Source organism: Mobula hypostoma, unplaced genomic scaffold (assembly GCF_963921235.1).
Source record: "Mobula hypostoma unplaced genomic scaffold, sMobHyp1.1 scaffold_36, whole genome shotgun sequence".
NCBI lineage: Eukaryota > Metazoa > Chordata > Chondrichthyes > Myliobatiformes > Myliobatidae > Mobula > Mobula hypostoma.
The window spans coordinates 1,626,792-1,647,135 of NW_026948187.1; the positions used below are offsets into that span (position 1 = coordinate 1,626,792).

A 20,344-nucleotide genomic window follows, 5' to 3' on the forward strand; every position below is an offset into this window, starting at 1 on the left:
CATCACTCCATGTGTGTGTATGCAATCGTGATAAGGAATACAGGCCAGAAAACTTCAATGAGAGGCCAACTCAGAAAAATGAATCATCACTATGGAAGTATGACCCTCCATGGGAGACATCCCAACGATCTGAGCAGACGAGATGGTGACAAGGAAGCATCGAGAACCTGACTGAGAGTTGGAGACCTCTTCCCAGAAACAGAGGGGTTCCTTGCAGAAATACAGGACAAGGTGGTTAACGAAAGGGAAAAAAAAATCGAAAATACAAACAAACTAGGCAATAATACAGAAAATGCCAAGAGAAACCAGACACAATCCAACACATTCCAGGATCCTGCAGCAGTTCAACTTAATCTGATTACATATAAAGGTACAATCAAGTGGCAAATATCATTCACCAAAATCTTGCTTTAAAATACAAACTCATGAATACCCTCCATCACTTCAAAAAGGCACCATAAATTCAATCCTGATCCAGTCTCAGAATCAAAATCTGACAAATTCTGTGATAATCAATACATTATTTCAGATAGGACAATCCATAATAACCATCCAGATATAATATTACAGGATAAACAAGTAGGAACAACTCCCTCAATAGATAAAATCATTCCCAACACACACAATGTTCCTCGACCAGAGGAGCACCTCACCACAGCTATTGTTTCTTTCATCAGTCAGACAACCAAAAAATGTTCTCTGTCAATCAGCTTCCAAATGTTGCTACTCTGTCCTTCGTTGCCACGACCCGCTGCTGATTCCCTTCTCCTCATCATACGTTCTTACCCCGACCATCGTCCAGAGCCCCAAACTCTGCCCTGTGCAGACCTGCCTCTGGTTTCTGACCCTGCTCCACTGAACATCCAACTAATGGTTTCCCATTTTGCTTTCAGTCTTTAGAGGACAGTGGTGTTCTCTAACAACCTTTGAGAAGCAGGGAAAATGACCCATAATGTGGAAATGTGCAGTGAATAAGGATGATAACTACCAATGTCATTCTTCCTCTGCCCAGAGACTTGAGGGGTGAAGAACATCTAAGACAGAACTGCAGTCAGCTCGACTTCTTCAGACTGCAAGGGAAACCTCTTCACCCACAGAGTGGTGACTGTTTGGAACCCATCACCACAGGGAGAGTGAGAGGGGAACAACAAGGGAGGATTTAAATTGACCCTCATGGAACTGAATCACTGGCAGGGTCCAGCCAGCCTGAGTTGACTCTCTACTGTACAGTAGTTGTGTTATAAATTCACTGAGTACCGGAGACAGAATTTAAAATAGAACTGATTTATTTTTCTCAGATCCAGAATATTAAACTCCAGTCCCATTAAAGGTGAATATGCAGCAGAAGAAACTCCTCCCATGCCCAGTGACCAGGGTACAGAACTGGGTGTGGTGAGCAGCAGCAATAATTGCAGAGTTCAGCACCGACAGTCACTCTCAAAATTGCATTCAGCAACTGTGATGGACAAATATCCAGCATTCAGCTTATTGAAACTTTTTCCCCCCCAGTGTGAACCCGGTATTGTATCACAAGGTTACATCACTGAGTTAATCGCTTCCCACATTCACAGCAGGTGAATGACCTCTCCCCAGTGTGAAATTGCTGGTGTCTATGAAGGTTGGATGATCGATGGAATCCCTTCCCACAGACTGAGCAGGTGATCGGTCTCTACCCAGTGTGAACTCGCTGGTGTCTCAGTAGATGTGATGATCGTGTGAATGCTTTCCCACATTCACAGCAGGTGAATGGCGTCTCCCCAGTGTGAACTCGCTGGTGTGCCACTAGTTTGGATGACTGAGTGAATCCTTTCCCACATTCTGAGCAGGTGAACCGCCACTCCCCAGAGTGATCTGACTGGTGTTCCAATAGGGAGGATGACCGACTGAATCCCTTTCCACAGTCTGAGCAGGTGAATGGCTTCTCTCCAGTGTGAACTTGCTGGTGTCTCTGTAGGGTGGATGATTGATGGAATCCTTTCCCACAGTCTGAGCAGGTGAACGGTCTCTCCCCAGTGTGAACTCGCTGGTGCATCTGTAGGTTGGATGACCGAGTGAATCCCTTCCCACAGTCTGAGCAGGTGAACGGCTTCTCCCCAGTGTGAACTCGCTAGTGCATCTGTAGGTTGGATGATCGAGTGAATCCCTTCCCACAGTCTGAGCAGGTGAACGGCTTCTCCCCAGTGTGAACTCGCTGGTGACTCTGTAGGTGGGCTGACTGAGTGAATGTCTTCCCACAGACTGAGCAGGTGAACGGCCTCTGCCCAGTGTGAACTGACTGGTGTCTCTGTAGGGTGGAAGAGTGAAGGAAACTCTTCCCACAGTTTGAGCAGATGAAATCCCTCTCTGCAGTGTGAACTGCCTGATGTAGGTGAGAGTAGGTGAGACGCCTGCAGTCTGAGAATCCCTTCCCACACTCTCTGCTGTATCTTCAGTTTAGATGAAAAAGTGAATCCCTTCCCACAGTCCGAGCAGGTGAATGGTCGCTCCCCGGTGTGCACTTGTTGGTGAGCCATTAGGTCAGATGACCAAGTGAATCCTTCCCCACAAATTCAGCAGATGACCAGCCTCTACCCAGTGTGAACTGACTGGTGTGTCTACAAGTGAGAAGACTGACTGAATCCCTTCTCACATACAGAACAGGTGAATGGCCTTGTCCAAGTGTCAACTTACTGATGTACCTTCAGTTGAGATGACTGTCTGAATCCATTCCCACTGTCTGAGCAGGAAGGATGATCGAGTGAATCCCTTGCTCCACTTCTTAAATATCTAGACAGAAACAACAAAACTGACGAGTTGTGTTCGAGATTCCCGTAGACAAATTCCTTGTCACATTTAACCTGTAAAAAGATTTACAAAATCCATCAGTGGGTGAAGGACAACATTTCAGATGAGATCACTTTAGTCACCAAGGTGAGATCTGACATCACACTGTTACAGTGAGGGTTCAACCCAAGTTGGAGAGAGAAATCATCTTCTAACTGGGCACAGTGCTGGTATCTGGAATGACAACAAACTCTCTGATGCTCTTCCTGTCTCTAAAGAATGGGGCATTTCTGCCATCTCCAATCTGTGACCTGGCTCAGTTTGACTCTCTCCATTGGTATTATTCCCTGTTCCCACTGAGCTGCATGGGTGTCTGGCCCCACAGTAACTGAAACACACTCACACAAATAGCCTTTGTTAACGTGCAGCTGGGATTTTCTTTTATCTACTGTTAATTTCATGTGCCATAGTTTTAACGCCATGTAAATATCTCCTACTCAGATGTATGGTTGGTCTGCACGGCTGTTAAAAGGAATTAGAGTGAATGTTAGTATTATTTAAGGTTCTTGTCTCAGTCATAGAAAAGAACAACACAGAAACAGACCCTTTGGTCCATCTAGTTTGTGCTGAACTATTTAAACTTTCTACTCCCATATCCCTACTATCCAGGTACTTATACAAACCTCTGAAATGTTGAAATTGAGCTCGCATGCATCACTTGTGCTTTCTGCTCATTCCACACCTGGATGACCGTCTGTGTGAAGAAGTTTCCCCTCATGTTCCCCTTAACTTTTCACCTTTCACCCTTAACCCATGGCCTGTGGATGTAGTCCCACCCCATCTCAGTGGTAAAAGCCAGCTTGCATTTACCCTATCTATACCCCTCATAGTTTTGTTACACCTCCATCAAATCTCCCTTTATTCCTTGGAATGTTCTAAAGTCCTGACCTGTTCAATCTCCCCTTATAACCAAAGTCCTCCAGACCTAGCAACATCCTTGTGAATTTTCTCTGAACTCTTTCAACCTCTTTTACATCTTTCCTGCAGGTTGGTGACCAAAACTGCACACAATACTCCAAATTAGATCTCACCAATGTCTTGTACAACGTTAACAAAACATCCATCTCCTGTACTCAGTACTTTGGTTTATGAAAATCTTTTCTTTTTTCCATCCCTATCTACCTGTGACACCATTTTCAGTGAATTATAGAGCTGTATTCCAGATCTCTTTCTTCAACAACACTCCTCAGTGCCCATCCATTCACTGTGTAAGACCTAGGTCCTATCAAAAACCTCACACTTGTCTGCATTAAATTCCACTTTCCATTTCTCAACCCATATTTCCAGCTGGTCCAGATCGCATTGCAAGCCATGATAGTCTTCCTCACTGTCCACTACACCTCCAACCTTGGTGTCATCCACAAATTTGCTGATCCAGTTAACCACACTATCATCCAGATTACTGATATAGATGACAAACAACAACAGATCCAGCACTGATCCCTGTGGCACACCACTAGTCACAGGTCTCCAGTCAGAGAGGCAACCCTCTGCTACCACACTCTGGCTTCTCCCAAAGACAGTGTCTCATTCAATTTACTATCTCATCTTGAATGCTGAGTGACTGAACCTTCTTGACCAACCTCCCATATAAGACTTCATTAAGTGCCTTGCTAAAGTCTATGTAGACACCATCCACTGCCTTGCCTTCATCCACTTTCCTGATAACTTCCTCATGAGACTCTAAGATTGGTTAGCCATGACCTACCATGCACAAAGCCACACTGTCTGTTCTTAATCAGTCCACATTGATCCAAATACTTATGTATCTGCTTCCTGCACATACGTTCCAATAACCTTCCCACTACTGATGTCAAGCTCACCAACGTATAATTTCCTAGTTTATTTTTAGAGCTTTGCTTGAACAGCAGAACAATGTTGGCTGTCCTCCAATCCTCCAGTACCTCACCTGACACTGAGGGTTATTTAAATATCTGTGTTTAGGTCCTGACAATTTCTGCATGTGTCTTCCTCAGGGTCCCAGAGAACAACTTGTCAGGCCCTGGTTATTTATCCACGCTAATTTGCCTTGAGACAACAAACACCTCCACCTCTGTAATCTGTACAGGGTCCATGAAAATGATGGACCTCAAAAAGTTGCCTCACTTCTATAGACTCTGTGTCCATCTCCTGAGCAAATACGGATGCAAAAACACTATTTAAAATCTCTCCTATCTATTTTGACTCCTCATATAGATTACCATTCTGATCTTCCAGTGTGGGCATGTTTCTGTGTTAGAGTGGATTTCTTTTTGGGTAGATGATTTGTTAACACTTAAATGACTTTGGCCACCAGACTTCTATTTTAACTGTTTGACAAAGGACTGTGGATTGAGTCCACCACAATGGGCTTCCTAAAAGGTGTAAATACCAGATTCTTCTGGTGCCTGATGCTGTAGTTTCGAAGACAGTCTTATCTATACATTATAAATATTAATTGTCTTCTATGTTAGCGCGTAAAATGCCAAATAAATGTATTGTGGATTGAACTAAAGGCTGTGGATACCAACACAGACATGTTGGCGTCAGAAGGAAAGGATGAAATCTGAAGGTGTGATGATTGTACGTAACTTCAAAAGGAAGCATTGTCTGTAACTTTTTAAGTAGCAATTGCCTTTGTGTTTAGCATATAAATATCGAGCCCACATTTCAGCTAGCAGACCTTTCTACGGAAAGCATCTCCGTCCGTAAGATGCCTGCTGTACCTTGTTGTGTGGAATAAAGAAAGCTGCTTTGTATCTACCAGTGACTCTGTCTCTCCGGTGATTTCATCCACGCTACAACATTTGGAGTCAGGAGTGGGATACCTTCGTGACCGTCGTGTGGCCAGCGTTCCTAGCAGTCTAAGTTGGTGAGTATTTTTCTAAAATAACACTCACACTTGGATCTGTTCGGTCGGTGGACACACGGGAACACGAGGTATCACGAACATGGAGAAATGACTGGTAGATATTAAAGTAGTGTGTGCGTGTGCATGTTTGTTTATGTAAGTGAGGAATCTTTGCATGTTAACTTGGTGAGAGTTGGACCACCAGTTGCAAAAGGTGTTAACCAACGGTACGGTTCGAGACGTCAGCGTGGGGGCGTGTATACTCGTTCGGGGAGCTGCATTTTAGCGTTTAGTGTATGTGTGATGCAAGGGAATATAGCAGGCATCAAGAGTTCGGGTACTCAAAAGTGGCAGATTGTGGAATACATACTCCGCAGTTTTATATTTTGCGCAGTGTGGGAATTAGTATGGAGATATAGGGAAAGGTTTTACCCAGATAAGTCTACCAGAATGGCACCTATTGAAGTCAGGCAACGTCAGGCTGAGAACCCTGACGATCCGAGCCGGCCCTTGACCTTGATTACAACTATTCATAAGCCCTTCACCCCCGGGGAGAAACAGAGCATTTTGTCCGAGTTGCCCTCACTTAAAGTCGCCTGTGGGAATTCAGAATTCTGGCGCAAACTCGAGGAAATGGTTGAAATTCACCAGATGCACCCTAAAATATACATGTGTTAGTGAAAGCCAAGTGCCCAAGGAATATGTGGGACAGGATGGCCCAGGGGGTGTGGGATGGTACATGGGCAACTACCAGGAGCGCCAGTAATGAAGAAAGATATCGCTCCTTTAAAGAGGAAGTGAGGCAGCGCCTGGGGGGAGGCGAGAGTAGCTGGGGAAATGATAATGACTGTCATTCAAAAGGCTGACGAGACAGCCATGGATTACGCAGAACGTAAATACCGAGTGTACGAAGAGTATTCAGGGTTGGATAACCCAGGGAGGGACGACCCAGTCTTCCTAAAAATGCTGAAGGAAGGGCTGACTTCAGCCCACCAAGAAGTTTTAGATTTAGGCATAACGGTAGGGTCCAACTACTCTGAGATAGTTTCGTGGGCCAGTGAGATTGACCAAAGAAAAGGCAAGATAAATCGTAAAGTGGGTATAGTGGATGCAGCTGCTGTGATATCCCGGAGGGTTTGCTTTGCTTGCCAGCAGCCAGGCCACTTTGCAAAGGACTGCCGGACCAGGTATAAGGCAGTGAAGGAGCTGATATGCTACAGCTGTGGCCTATCGGGACATGGCTGGAGACAGTGTCTAAAAGGGAGGGGAAAACCCAGGCGAAGGAGACAGCAGACACCCAGTCACTCACCCCATCAGCAACCAGTCTGACTGTTGATCAGATCAAGGAGTTAGTGACAGCGCCTCTTAAGGCAGAGAAGGATGTGGCAGCAGGCTTCACGGCCAGCTCTGATGACTCACGGATGTACATAACGGCATTGTTAGGGGGACGGCAATGCAATATGTTAGTGGACACAGGGGCATCTGTATCGATAACAGACTTGCCCTTACCAACGACCAGACAGGCCAGTTATATCAGGGGTGTAGGAGGGAAAACAGTAAAAGCAGAAACAAGCGAGATGCAAATACTAGAAATCGGGGGAGTACAGCTTCCATGTATTTTTGGGTATGTCCAAAGAATGAGGGCGCGATCCTTGGAATAGACATCCTAAGGGAAGCAGGAGCTGTCATAGATTCAGGAAAAGGAGAAATCCACTCTAACATTCTGTACTGACCTTCTCCATGTCTCTATGACAGAGAAGCTGGGCAACTTTGATTGTCAGGGGAAACTGGTAGGAATGACAATGGAGCAGCAATGGCTGGAGTTTCTGGGAGCAATTCGGGAGCTGAGTGATAGATACATCCCAAAGAAGTGGAAGCATTGTAAAGGCAGGAGGGCATAAACGTGGCTGAAATGAGAAGCCAAAGCCAACGAGAGGCAAATAATAGAGAAAAAAACATTGGGAAGCTTTTAGAAACCAACAGAAGGTAACTAAAGAAAGTCAGATGAGCTCAGGGTGTGGAATTATGATATTGTAGTAATTAATGAGTCTTCTTAGCACCCAACAACTTGAGGTATTTAGAGGAACAAAATATCTGGGGTCTCAAAATCGCTTGAAAACCAAGGTTCCCTGCACCAGTTACCTTTCAACTTTCATTTTGGAAGACACATACAAACTCTACATCCTCAAAATTCACCTTTGAAGAACTCCCACTTACCAAGTACACCTTTTAAAAATTGACCTTTCTCCAATTTGGAATCTCAAGAGGGGTCCAGACCTCTGTGTTTCCGTATTTACTTGGAATCTCATGGCATTACGATCACTAGATACAAAGTGTTCCCCTACACTAATTTCTGTCAGTAGCTCTGGACCATTTCCTAATAGCTTATTGCACACTTCTACATCTGAAATCTTATCTGCTGATTAAGGTCACATTTGACAAACTCTACCCCTTCTAGTCCTTTTACAGTATGGGAGTCCCAGTCCATATATGAAAAGTTAAAATCACTTACTGTATCAACCTTTGTTTCATGGCATGGTCTGCGATCTCTCTACAAATTTGTTCCTCTAAATCCCTCAGACTGTTGGGTGCAACCAAGTCCCAATAATGGCTACAATATCATGATTCCCTGTCCTGAGCTCATCTGGCTTTCCTACGATGCTTCTTGCATTGTGATATACACAGCTCAGCACATTCATCGCACCATGCTCAACCATTTGATTGCTGACTCTACCTGAGGTCTGAACAACATCTGACAGATGTCAAGAAAACAAACTCTCCCTCATTGTCACAAAAAAACAAAGGAGCTGATTATGGACGACAGGAGGAATGGAGACAGGCTAACCCCTATTGACATCAATGGATCTGGGGTTGAGAGGGTGAACAGCTTTAAGTTCCTCGGCATAAACATCACCGAGGAACTTATGTGGTCTGTACATACTGGCCATGTGGTGAAAAAGGCAGAATAGTGCCTCTTTCACCTCAGATGATTGAAGTTTAGTATGGGCCCCCAAATCCTAAGAACATTCTACAGGGGCACAATTGAGAGCATCCTGACTGGCCGCATCACTGCCTGGTATGGGAACTTTACTTCCCTCAATCACAAGACTCTGCAGAGAGTGGTGCGGACAGCCCAGCGCATCTGTAGATGTGAACTTCCAACTATTCAGGACATTCACAGAAACAGGTGTGTAAAAAGGGCCCAAATGATACTGGGGACCCAATTCACCACAAACACAAACTGTTCCTGCTGCTACCATCCAGGAAACTGTACCACAGCAAAAGGACCAACAGGCTCCAGGACAGCTTTGTCCAGCAGGACATCAGACTGATTAATTCATGCTGACACAATTATATTTCTATGTTATATTGACTGTCCTATGTACAAACTATTTATTATAAATTACTATAACTTGCACATTTAGATGGAGAGGTAACGTAAAGATTTCTACTCCTCATGTATATGAAGGATCTAAGTAATGAAATCAATTCAATTCCATTCACCCTCTCCACTCTCTGTTCTAGCATTCTCCCTCCCACCTCCCCCCCCGCAACCTTATTTTAACCAACACCCCCGACCCCCCACACTCGCACAAGCCAGTCTTACACTAGAATATTAGACCTCTGCTAGTTTTAATTCCCGAACTAACAAATCCCTTGTCACCGCTTTGACTTTCCTCTGCCAGGTAATTTCCGCCCCCCCCCCGCCCCCGCCAGCCAACAGTTTCTAAAGTGGTCCACCTGTTGTTGTGTGGGATAGTCACAAGAGTACTCTGTGATGGCTATTTAAACTCATTCCACTTCCTGACGCTCACCCAGTTTCCTGTGTCCTGCACCTTGGGTGAAACTCACTTCTCTTCATGTCATAGCTATCACCACCCCTGCCCCCCACAAACTCCCGGATGATCCAGAATTCATCCATTTCCAGCTCCAACTCCTTAGAGTGAAGGGTTACAAGCTGCAGCTGGATGCACATCTTGTAGGTGAAGGCATCAGGGACACTGGAGGTCTCCCCACCTTCCCACCAATGTCCTCTCTAATTTGTAATTACCAGTGTGTACAAAAATACCTTGTGCTGTCCAATTTTTACCCAGTGACAACAAGATGTGCACACTGAATTTTATATAGAGAGGTATTCATTTTAACAGCTAGCAAATCACTTAATAAAAAGTTTGATCTCCTCTGGGTTCGATTCAGTTCATCCGCACTCTCACACAACCTATGTAGCAGGCCTGTAGTGGGTAATGAAGGATTTTCTCACCAGAGCTTTTGTACACTGTCCATACCTGATTTGCTTGTTAAATGATGCTTTAAAAACTCAGATATCCAAATATCACTTGCAAATATCACTTCCCACTTGCAAATTCTCCAGCAACTTTTGCATTGCCACAATACACACAGGTAACACCAGTTTCTGTATCGTACATAAATATTTCCCCTGAACCCTCCCCCAGGTGACTGACGGTGGTGAACTCATTGATGGCAATGCCAATCAATATGAAGGGAAGGGCAGTAATCTGTCTCATTGGAGTCTGGCACATTTGTGATGTGAAAGCTATTTGGTGCCCAGGGCAAAGGTGTTTGGTATCATTATGTACCCAGAAAGAATGGGTCAAAACATGTTCCCACGGGCAGACAACAGGAAATCTGCAGATGCTGGAAATTCAAGCAATGCACAAAGTTGCTGGTGAACGCAGCATCTCTAGGAAGTGGTACAGTCGACATTTCGGGGGTCTCGGCCCGAAATGTCGACTGTACCTCTTCCTGGAGATGCTGCCTGGCCTGCTGTGTTCACCAGCAACTTTGCTGTGCGTTGCTTGAATTTCCAGCATCTGCAGATTTTCTCGTTTGTGATTGGAGGCAGAGCAAAGGTGATTTTCTCAACAGCTGATGTAAAAGATTTTGTTCCCTCTCTCCGAGTTCCCAATCCTTGCATTTAGACAGCTGAAGCTCAGCTCTGTCTGAGAGACCCATCGGTTCCCATTCCCTCATCAGCCGGAAGCTCCCTGGGGCCCGTGTACGGATCGTGGGGCTGAGAGAGAGGGACGAGAGCAGGACTGTCCCGGGATTGCGGGTCATGGTGTTCGTATCGCAAAGCAATTGCCCCTCAGTCGGTAGTGAAAACGGTCGCACGGAGAAACACTTATCGGCAGCAATATCCGAGGCCTTTAGTACACTGCGCGCATGCGCGATATTCGGGAACAGCCGCAACCCTGACGCCTGCGCATTCGATCGGTGCTTCAGCGACGATGAACATTGCAGCGCAGAGCTTTCTGGGTAATCACAGTGCCATTAAAAGTTTCTGCAAGCACAGGTTCCCTGTCCATACCTCAGTTTTTTTTTGTGTAGAAAACTCTTAGCAGTTCTTTTAACGCAGAAAGCAGCTCCCATAAAACAATACACTTAATATCAGCAAACTTTCCGCGTGTTTAATGCCAAAGTAGAACGTTCTTACAAATGCAGATATAAAACACAAGAGATTCTGCTGTTGCAGGAGATGTGGACACAAACACATAAAATGCTGGAGGAACTCTGCAGTTCAGGCAGCAACTAAGCAGAGGAGTACACAGCTAATGCCTGCTGAAGGGGCTCGGCATTTATTCCTCTCCACATTTGCGACCTGATCTGTTGATTTCCTCCAGTATTTTGCAGAAATTCACCACCTTTTCTTTCAATCAAACAGTTTCAAAATGTTTCTGATCTTTCATTTGTAGCCACATCCCGCTGGTCTGATTCCTCTTCTTCCTCCTCCTTGTAAACTCCAGGTCCCATCTCTTTCTGGAGCCCCAAACCCCTGATTCAGGCTGGTTTCGGACTGTGCACCATCGAAGATTCACTCGCTAGTCTGCTGTCAGACTTTAGAGGCGCATTGCAACAACCCAACTGTCTGAGACACAGTCTTTTGAAATGAGTGAAAATAACAGAAAACGTTGAAAAGAGCGGGGAAGAAGGAGTTTAACTAACTTCATCCAGAGTTCTGAAGGACATCAAAACCACAGTGAGCTCATCGTCTTATTCAGCCCGGAGAGAAGCATGAAGGAATTTCATGCAGGTGTACAGGATGATGAGAGGCTTTGATCGTGTGGATAGCCAGAGGCTTTTTCCCGGGGCTGAAATGGCTAACATGAGGGAGGAATAGGTTTAAGCTGCTTGGAAGTAGGTACAGAGGAGATGTCAGAGCTAAGTTTTTACACAAAGAGCGGTGTGTGTGTGAAATGCACTGCCAGCGACGTGGTAGAGGCGGATACAATAGGGTCTTTTAAGAGACTCTTAGATAGGTAGATGGAGATTAGGAAAATAGAGGGCTATGCGGTAGGGTAATTCTAGACAGTTTCTAGAGTAAGTTACATGGTCGGCACAACATTGTGGGCCGAAGGGTCTGTAATGTGCTGTATATTTCTATGATTCCATGAAATTCAAGGGAAATCTCCTGTCCCACGGAGTGGTGACTAGTTACAACCTGTCATCACAGGGAGAGTGAGAGGGGAACGGCAGGGATAGATTTTGATATACTGATATGGAACAGAAACATGGGCAGGGACGAGATGGGCCGAGTGGCCTCTCTAGTGTACATTGTGAGTGTGGTAGAGACAGTAAGTACCTGAGACACGGGATTTGATACAGAACTGATTTATCTTTCACAGATTCACAATATTAAACACCAGTCTAGTTTAAGGCTAATATCAGCAGAACAGACTCCTCCAATGCTCAGTGACCAGGATTCAGTCCTGGGTGCGATGAGCAGCCGCAAGAACTGCAGATTCTGACAGTAACAGTCCCTCATGAACCTGCAGCTGCCTTCAGTCACCGTGATGGTTAAACATTTGACACAGAGCTGATTTGAACTTCCTCACTGATGTGAAGTTGCTGGTGCTGCAGCAGCTGGGATGGTTTAGTAAAACTCTTTGCTCACTCCGGACAGAAATGTCTTGTCTACTTGTTGTGAACTCACCAGAGCATCACAAGGTGGGTTAACTGAATGAGTCTCTTCGCACACACGGAGCAGGTGAACGGCCGCTTCCCAGTGCGAAGCTGTTGGTGTATCTGCAGGAGCACTGAAACAGAATCTGTGGCCATTCAGCCCCTCAAACCATCAACAAGATGGCGGCTGCTCTCCCATCTCAGCCACATGTTTCTGTCCGATCCTCATTTCCTCGATCCCTTCGGTCTCCTCGCATCTGCTGACCTCTGTTTTTATGTGAGGACGATCACTGAGTCTTCACTGCCCTGCGTGGTGGGGATTATTTACAGACATTCACCACCCTCGGAGTGGAGACATTTCCCCTCATCTCAGTCCCGGACAGTCCACCCCCTTTTTCAGAGACTGGGATCCCTGGTTCAACCGGTAATGATGTTGTGCATTTCAATGTGATCACCTCTCAGTCCTCGATTCTCTGAATGAAAGGGTTATTGCATTTGATCTTTCTTCATATGATGACCCCACCACTCCAGGGATCAGTCTGGTGAATCTTCATTGCACTCTGTATAACAAATACTCTCTAACCTCTTTGTTAATCCTCTATGGAATTAATTTCCATCTTCTGCAGCCCCGTGTTGCCCCATCCACTCACCTCCCACGCCTGTCACTATTTCCACCTTCCCACCTCCCCCTCACCTGGATCCACCTCTCACTCCCCAGCTCTTGCCCCATCCCCACCCCTCACCTCTTTTCTCTGACTATTTCCCGTTCACTCTCAGTCCAGAGGGAGGGTCTCGGCTCGAAATGTTGACGGTCCATTTCCCTCCACAGATGCTGCCCGACCCACTGAGTTCCTCCAGCAGTTTGTTCTTTGGTCTGTATAACCCGTGTTAGTGTGGGGAGCGGGATTTTACACCATATTCCAGCTACAATCTCAACAAAACACAAATAATTGTCACTTTGCCTGGACCATTGGCCCCGCTTGCAGGGCAACAGTCTGCCGGTGTTTGCCCCCCAATGTGGTGAATCCCTCTGCTCGCCACCACCGTGGGCTCAGACATTCTCACAGATGAGCCCCTCCTGTCCCCACCGGGACAAACATCCTGTCCGCCCCCTCTCTCACTGTCTTCATCCTTTCAATAAAATCCCCCTCTCCCTCCACGGGGAACCGGCATCAAACCGACGGGCCGAGCGGTCTCCTCCTACCTCTCAGCGATACACCAGACTCCGGCCGCAGGAGACGCTTCACAAACGCCCCAACTTCCCTCGGAGGGAAATGGAAATAAATCAGAAACCGGACATTTTGGCCAGTTCGTTCTGTTGCAAGGACGTGGCTGGGGACGAACCCAAGTGCAGGACACAGATGCTGAGGCAGAGTCGTCAGGCGTAGTCCCTCCGTGAACGGGGAGTCAATATCCAGGAGACGATGCGAAGCTTGAAACTAACAGTTCTCAGGAATAGGAAACGAGGTTTACTCTCACTAGAGTTGACCAACGAACTGGCGAAGCTGTGTAGTGAGGCCATCATACTTATTTCAGTCCTTGATGCAAACCAGGTGTACCATAATTGAGTAAGCTAGCAGCAATTGGAAATCTAATGTCTGTAATTAGGGTATAATCAGGGAGCAAGGAGCGTTAAAGGGGAACAACCAAACAGAACCATGACAATTTAAACCCACAGAATGCTGAACCGCCTGGATACAGTGGACATGGGGAGGATGTTTCCATCAGACGGGGAGTCTGGGAAATGAGAGGACAGCCGCAGAATAAACATCTTCCCTTTTAAACTGAGATGAGAGAAACTTCTTCAGCCAAAGAGTGGTCGATCTGAGGAGTTTGTTGCAACAGATGGTGGTTGAGGCTCTCATTGGGTATATTTATGGCAGAGATTAATTTATTATTGATTGCAAAGTATGAATCATTTTTGTTAGCCAGAACTACTAGAGGTTTAATTGAATACAGCATGAGGCATGGTTAAAAGCAGCCTTTATAATTTTAGATTTGTCTTTTCAAAATGGCTGCAGTGTTAGTATTTGTCACAATGAAACTCACAGCATAAGATGTTGAGTTTGTTATTTCCCTTTTCGGTTATTTTTGGTGAGCCACTTCCTCCGTTTCCAAGGTAACAGCCCACCAGAGCTGCAAGAACTGTTGCACAATTTTTTTTAACTCACTCTGTGGTCACTGCATCTCAGCGGAGAGACGGTGGCCAGAGAAGCAAATGCAACAGAATGATAGTGTGAGGAAAGGATGCTGTGAGCATTGACTGTCCGGAATGTATACACCAGGGTCAGAATGAGCTCAGAACTAACAAACTAGTGGAATGGGGTGACATTTACACAGTTTGGGGTGTTGCTGACGTTTTGCAGTCAGTTACGGTCTGTGCATTAAAATGAAGAGGGAAAAGCTGCAGTTGCAGGACATTAAAAGCAAGAAGCAGAAAATACAGGAAACGCTCAGCAGATCAGCAGCATCTTGGGCAGTCCCACTTCTGAAACTGGTCTTCCACCGTTTGTCCTTTCACAGATGTAGACTGATGTACTGAGTTCCCAGCATTTTCTATTTTATAATTTTACATTTTGTTCCTGCTGCACTGTGGGAAACATGAAAGCCAACTGTGCTGGGCAAGATCCCACACAGCGATAAGATAGTGATCAAATGTGCTCCGATTAGCTGCTGGAGACAAGCTGAAGTCCCAAACAGCATAAGAAGACAGCAGAAAGGATATTATAGACCAGTTAGCCTGAACTCAGTGGCTGTGAAGATGTGAGATTCAATTGTTAAGGATGAGGTGATGGAGTACTTGGGGAAATAGGACAAAATAGTACAAAGTCCGCGTGATTTCATTCAAGAAAAATCCTGCCTGACGATCTTGTAAGAATTCTTTGAGGAGATTACAAGTAGAATAGACAAAGGGGATGCAGTGGATGTTGTATATTTGGACTTCCTGAAGGCCTTTGACAAGCTGCCATACGTAAGGCTACTTACCAAGATAAGAGACCATGGTATTTCAGGAATATTACTAACATGTTTAGAGCATTGGCTGGTTGGTAGAAGGCAGTGACTGGGAATAAAATGATCATTTTGTGGTTGGCTGCCAGTGACTAGTGGTATTCTGCAGGGTTCGGTGTTGGGACCATTTATTTTTATTCTGTATATAAATGATTTTGATGATGCAATAGATGCTTTGTTGCCAAGTTTGCAAGTGATGCGCAGATTAGTGGAGACGCAGGTGGTGTTGAGTAAACAGATAGGATGCAGAAGGACTTAGACAGAATGGATGGGTAATTGGCAAATGAAATACAATGTTGGAAAATGCATGGTCATGCACTTTGGTAGTAAATATAAATTTGCGGACTATTTTCTAAACTGGGAGAAAATGCAGGAATCTGAGATGCAGAGGGACATCGGAGTCCCTGTTGAGAACACCCTGAAATTTAACTTGCAGGTTGAGTTGGCGGTGAGGAAAGAACATGCCATGTTAGCATTCATTACAAGGGGTCTGGAATACAAGAGCAAGGATGTGATGCTGAGGCTTTATAAGGCACCGGTGAGGCCTCATCTTGAGTATGATGAACGATTTTGGGCCCCTTGCCTTAGAAAAAATGTGCTGGCACTGGGGAGGGTCGAGAGGAGATTCACAAAGATGAATCCAGGAATGAAAGAGTTATCATACGAGGAAGGTTTAATGGCTCTGGGTCTGTACTCACTGGAATTAAAGGATGAGGGGATATCGCATTGAAACCTTGTTGAAATGTTGAAAGACCTAGACAGAGTAAATGTGGGAAGGAAGTTTCCCATAGTGGGAGAGTCTAGGACCAGAGGGCACAGCCTCAAGCTAGAGGGGTGCCCTTTCAAAACAGAGATGCGGAGAAGTTTCTTTACCAGAAACGTTCTGGTTTCAGACCAGGTCATGCTTAGCACATACCTCCACCGCACTGCTCAGGTCTGTTTCTAGCTGAGCAACAGTGAACCATCTGATTGGCCGAGCAGAGTTCTCTTTGAGAACTAGTTGACTTGATCAGCATTTCTGATCTGGCTATTGTTCACGATTACATTTAATTAAAAAAAGCCAAAGGGTGGTAAATTTGTGGAATTGGTTGCCACGTGCAACTGTGGAAGCCAAGTCGTTGGGTGTATTTAAGGCAGAGATTGATAGGTTCTTGATTGGATATGGCATCAAAGGTTAGGGGGAGAAGGCCGGGAACTGAGGTTGAGGAGAAAAAAAAGATCGGCCATGATTGAATGGCGGGGCAGTCTCGATGGGCCAGATGGCCTAATTTTGCACCTATGCATTATGGCCTTATGATCTGCATCCTCTCACAATCTGGTTAACAGCATGGTTAACCAGCTTGGGCATCGGCGCAGGCAGAGGGTCCTTAGGTTCCAGTTCCACTTCAATTTGTGAATTGAAAATGGCAGGAACATCACGGCAAATCGCCGGCAACGAAGCGTCTGTAATACAGTGAACTATAATATTCAGATGGAGTCTCTTAGAATATAGAACTGACACTATATGGGCTTCATTCCAGGTTGGTAATTCTACATCTGGGATTGGAATTTCCTCAGTCTGCAGTGAAGTTGAAGTCTCGGGTGGTTAGACATTGGTTATGAGGAAATCACAGACTACACCACCCAGCGGGACGTCATGAGTGCCAAATATTTTGGAGTTCTCTAAAGAGATAATTAGGGATTGATGAAGATGGGCAGTGATGTTGTTTGAAATGACTTTGGTAAAGACTTTAACAAGATCCTGCATGGCAGCTGATCTGGAAGGTTAGGTCATGTGGGATTCACGGGGAGCTTGCAAGGTGGATTTACACCGGGGTCGAGAACAAGAAGCAGAGGGTGATGTTTGAAGATGGATTTAGCGAATGGGGACTTATGCCAAGTGGAATATGCGAGTCAATATTGAGACCTCTGTAAGTCATTATTCATCCCATTGATTTTGTTCATGAATGTACAGGTACGGTTAGCAGGTTTGATACTAAATTCGGGAATCTGGTTGATAAGGCAACAGGTTACAATGAATTTCCAAGAGCTCTTGGTCAGTTATGGAGATGGGCTGAGGAATGGCAAATGGTTTTCAACTTGAACAAGTGAGAGATGGTGCATTTTGGACAGTCAGACCAGGGTGGGACTGGGATAGTGAATGGGAAGGCACGGAGTGTTGTGGAACAGAGTGACCTGGGAGTACAAGGGTACAGTTCACTGAAAGTGGACGGACAAGTATAGAAGGTGAAAAAGAAGGCTTTAATCATGCTGGCCTTCACCAGTGAGGAAGCTGCGTTTGGATTATGGACATTGTAGTTATATAAATTGTGCGTGAGACTACACAGAGAATTATGCACAATTCTGTTCACCCTATTGTACGAAAGACATTATTAAGCTCACTGGAATCAGGGGAGATTGATGAGGATGCTGTCTGGACTAGAGGGACGAGTTATAGGGAGAGGTTGGGAGAGATGGGTCTTTATTCCATGGGAGAATGAGGGTGACATTGTAGGAGTTTATAAAATCAAGAGGGAGTATAGATAATGTGGTTGGTTGTGGTATTCTCCTCAGGTTTCAAGAATTAGGATTGTTTAACGTCGTTCTGGTACATGTGTAAAGGAGAACTAAATAATGTTACCCTGGAGCGAATGCAGAAAACAAAACACAATGAGATAAAGACCACAATAATAATTTTTAAAAAAACACAATACATATGATAGCGCCTTAAAACATTGATTGTATGTCCATAAAATGACGCTAGGCAGAGGAGTGTCTGGACATACCGTGACTGAGAGGGATTGTGCAGGGTCAGTTAGAGAATTGCGGTGTTGATCAGGCTTAATGCTTGAGGAAAATAACTATATTTGAGTTTTCTGGTCCTGGTGTGGATGCTATGTAGCCGCGTCACTGATGGGAGTGGGACATGCAATTTATGAGCAGGGTGGGTGGGAGCCTTTATGATCTTATTGGCCTTTTTCCGGCACCAGTCTGCATCCACGACCTTGATGGTGGGTTGGCTGGTGCCAGTGATGTGTTGGACAGTTTGACTACCCATTGTAGAGCCTTCCTGTTTGCCACAGTACAGTGATGCAGCTTGTTAGGATGTTCTCTACTGTACATCTGTTGAAGAACGTGCTTCTACATGTACTATACAGAGTCCATCTCTTTACAGCCTCCTCGGAAAGTTGAGATGTTCAGGAGCTTTCCTAATTGTATGGGATGTCTTCTCGGACCATAACAGTTTGTGTGAGATGTGCACGGCCATTAATTTGAAACTGCTTCCAGTTTCCACGGCTATGCTGCTGATGTAAAGATGTGTGTGAGTGGTGCAAGTTCTCCTGAAGTCGATCAACACCTGCTTTGTCTCGTTGACATTGAGGAAGAGGATATTTGCCTGGCACCAGCCCCTCAGCCCTTCTCTCTTGTCACAGGGAGATGGCTGGCAACGGACCCAAGAGCAAGACACAGACATTGAAGTACTAGGGACAGGACTAGGATACAGGGTGAGTGCAATGACATGGACACGAAAACCGGGAACCCGGAACAGGACTAGACAAGACAGCTAGGAGCCCGGGCTTGGACTTCGAGCCAGGGACTGGACAAGGACCCAGTACCTGGGTCTTGCCTCTGGCTCGGACGCCAGAACTAGGCAAGGATGAGGCTTGGCTGACAGGTAGGACGAGGCTGGAGTCTTCAGGCTTGAGGCTAGAGACTAGAGGCGAGGCTTTGCAGGAGGCAGGAGGCTGGAGTCTTCAGGTTTGAGGCTCGAGGCTAGAGACTTGAGGCGAGGTTTGGCAGGAGGCTAGAGGCTGGAGGCTCCTCCTGGGCAGGGCGCAGTACTCCTGCGCAGGGCGCGGATCACCACTCGACGAAGGCAAGGGAAAGGAAGGGACAGAACCAACCGTAGGTAACGGCAATACGGCCTGACTTACCCGACGGAAGCTAGGGACAGGAAGGGACAGAAACAGCCGCAGGGTAATTGCAAGACAGCCTGACTTACTCGGCGGAGGCAAGGGACAGCAATGGAGCTAGGTACGGGGTGGCTCCAGGACAAGACTGAAAGCGAGAGGAGACGAGAGTTACCAGCAAGACCAGGGAATGCAAGGCGAAATGAGAACTTCAGGCGAGGCGAGAGTTACCGGCAAGGCTTCAGGCGAGGAAGCAGAAGGCAGAGGAAGGGATACAAGGAGTAAGGACAAGAACAATCCAGCAGCCACGCCCTGGTCTCTGAAGGTATTTGTGTAGCCAGCCCCAACGAGCATCAGCTGCCTCAATTATAGCTCGACAAGAACAGAAACAGGGTAGACATGAAAACCTGGAGCGAGGGTCAATGGACCGGACCATGAACCGGAATACGGACTTCACGGACCGGACCATGACATCTCTGTATGTCATCTCATTGATATTAGTGATGGACCACACCACTGTCGTGTCATTGGCGAACTTGACAATGTGATTGCTTGGGTATTTGGCTGTGCAGTCCTGTGTGAGCAGAGTGTACAGTTCTGGGCTCAGCACACAGTCTGTGTTGAGGATGATGGGGAGTGAGAAGCGGTTGTACATCCTGACTGTCTGATACCTCTTGGTTAGGAAGTCCAACACCCAGTCGCACAGGTGTGTGTTTAGACAGAATAGCTGGAATTTGTCCTATAGTGGTCCTATAGTCGGTAAGAATATTGGTGAGTGACCAGTGTGGTAGGATTGAACTTTTTGATATGTGCCATTATCAGCCGTTTAACTCTCTTTGTGATGATTGGTGGCAGTTTCACCGGGCGGTAG

General features: G+C 45.9%; 1 protein-coding gene and 1 pseudogene across 2 annotated transcripts in view; one reads left to right on the plus strand and one right to left on the minus strand.

The window, feature by feature from the left end:
- The window catches only part of LOC134341616 (zinc finger protein 239-like), a 618,489-nt gene that overhangs the window by 229,013 nt on the left and 369,132 nt on the right, over positions 1-20,344 (plus strand). The gene's annotated exons all lie outside the window — the stretch shown is intronic.
- On the minus strand, positions 1,670-12,730 carry LOC134341536 (zinc finger protein 239-like; annotated as a pseudogene).